Here is a 2,500-nt window from a genome sequence, read left to right as displayed (position 1 = left end):
GGCCCGGATGGTAACGTCGGCCGACTTCAATGCACCCACCCGGGTGCGGCTGAGGGCCAGCCCGTGGTACAGGCCAGGGAGAAGTACATTGGTGAGAGCGTGGAGGCGCTGTTGCGGCTTCAGCGGAGCTCGGGAGATGACGTCAAGCTGCTCCACCAGGTGGCTACGTGGATTGAAGACACAGCGACCCGCCGTGGAAAATTGCAGCCCCAGGTACCGGAAGGTTTCACCCACACGCAGGGCAGGCATGGTGGTATTGCCTGCTGTGAAGGTGACATTGCTGTCCACCTTCACCTTCTTCTCGCGCCCTGACGCGACTAAGGCGAGGGTGAAACACTTCCGGGCGTTGATCTGCAGCCCCAGGTGGGCGAGGGCTGCGGTAGCTGCGTCGATGAGGGACTGCAAGCCCCTCGGGGTCGCTGCAAACAGCAAGACGTCATCTGCAAAGGCCGCAGCGTTGACTCTGCGACCGAGGATCCGAGCTCCGATGTGGGAGGGCAGTTGGCCTAAAACGTAGTCCACCGCAAAGTTGAACAGGAGGGGGGAGAGGGGATCGCCCTGGCGAACGCCCCGTGCTGGCTGCACAGACACGCCCACGCCGGCGCCGTCCGCTATCACTGTCGTGCTGCCCTCGTAGCACCGCTCGACATACTCGACAAAGCAATCCGGCAGGCCATGCGCCTTCAGCACGGGGCGAAGGGCAGCATGATCTACCGAATCGAATGCCTTAGATACGTCGATCGATGCCACAAAGACAGAGCGGCAGGAGCGAACTGCGTCGGTGAGAGCAGTGTCCAAGATGAAGGTATTTTCCAACATCCCATCCCGAGGGATGAATGCCCGCTGACGTTCGTCCACAGCACATGCGCGCATCAGGCGTGACGCGAGAACCTTGTGAAAGGTCCGCGCCAACACCGAGCAGACCGTAATGGGGCGAAAGTCAGCGGGGGATGTTGGTGCAGCCGTTTTCGGGAGAAGGGACGTCCGCGCGCGAAGCAGGCGTTCCGGAAGGGCGCGGGCCAGAAGGAAGAGATTCATCACTTTCACCAGGACTTCGTGCGGCAGGCGCCGCAACTCCGCTGGGGTAAGGCCGTCCGGCCCGGCTGCTGATCCCCTGGGCGGCAACGCGGCGGCGACCTCCTCATGTGTGACCGGCCCCCATATGCACTCGAGAGCGACAGGCTCTGAGTGCGGGAGGAGGCGGTCACGAATGAAGCCCGCGGTGGAGATGGGCTTCTTAGTGAAGAGGTCCGCCCAGAAGTCCAGCAGACCAGGGATGGCAGGTGGCGGCTGGAGCAGGGTGCCATCCAAGAGGCCGCGCACGCAACGTGCACGCGACCGTCGGAAGGCATCCTGCGTTCTCGCGTACTCCCAGCGGCGCCGCTTGCGCTTCTGCGTCGGCGGCGCGGCAGGCGGCCGCTTCGATGGTTGGCGCGGCCGCTGTGTCCTGGTGATCGATCTCTCCCCTCTGGACCCGACCGACGCAAGGGCATCCGGGAGCATGCCCAGGATGACATCGGGCGGCGTGCCCCGCCCCAGACCTATGACACGATCCAGGGCAGAGAAACGCTGGGCGGAAGCGGGTAGCCCCGCCAGATGCTCCCAGATGGCGGCGTCAGTCGGCCCCTCCGGCGGCGGCCCGGTGGTGTCGGCCGCGAAGTCCTCGGCTGCGTCGACGGGCGGCGCAGCGGCCTCGCCCGCGTCAGGCAGCGGGCTCGCTGCTCCCCGGCGGGACGCCGGCTCTTCCCCCCGACCGACCTCAAGCGCCTCCATGAATTGGCGGACAAGCTGTTTGTGGGCAGCTTGCCGCCGTCGGCACTTGATTGCCTCGAGCGTTCGGTCGGGGAACATCCTGATGAGTTCTTGATTGACGAAGAAGAACCGGGCGTCCCTCTCAAGGAACAGTTCGGCCTCCGCCTTGGCGAGCGACAGGACTTCTTCCTCCGTCCACCTCGCGCGATGCCTCTCCGTGACGATCTCCGCGTTGGCGGCCGCAAGATGTTGGCGGCGGCGATGGACCCCGAGACCGTTCTTGGTTGTAAAGCTGCGGTGGCACTCACTACAGGTATACATAGCTGCAAAAGTTACAAGATTTTCGGCACGGCCGGTTGGCCGGCTAGGTGCTGGGGGAGTTGGGGTGGCGCCTTCAGCGGAAGGGCCACCACTTATTCTCTGCTTACTGCCCCCAACTAACAAAGGGATAGTGCGAGGGGGGGCTGGTAACCCCCCCAAGCCCCTGGTGCGGTCTTCCACTCTGCGAAATCAGCGGGCCCACGAGAAGGGGAGAAGACCGCAGGAGAGGAGAGGCTAAGAGGGCTAGGCCCATGTATTGCGCATCACTCTCCCTGTAACTATAACCCAAGGAAGGCACCTCGCAGCAGCAGCACGACTACATCAAGACCGCACTTCGAGAAGCCAAGTCCGGATGCAGCCACACCGCCGCCACTTGGCCACCTTAAGAGAGTCATAGTTACTCCCGCTTAAGAGAGTCATAGTTACT

General features: G+C 63.6%; 1 pseudogene; it reads right to left on the bottom strand.

The window, feature by feature from the left end:
* Positions 1-2,500, bottom strand: part of LOC124732458 — a 7,984-nt pseudogene that overhangs the window by 2,621 nt on the left and 2,863 nt on the right.

Source organism: Schistocerca piceifrons, unplaced genomic scaffold, assembly GCF_021461385.2.
Source record: "Schistocerca piceifrons isolate TAMUIC-IGC-003096 unplaced genomic scaffold, iqSchPice1.1 HiC_scaffold_1344, whole genome shotgun sequence".
Taxonomy (NCBI): Eukaryota; Metazoa; Arthropoda; class Insecta; order Orthoptera; family Acrididae; genus Schistocerca; species Schistocerca piceifrons.
Note: the sequence above shows the minus strand (reverse complement) of the source record. Positions and strands in the feature narration are given on the sequence as shown.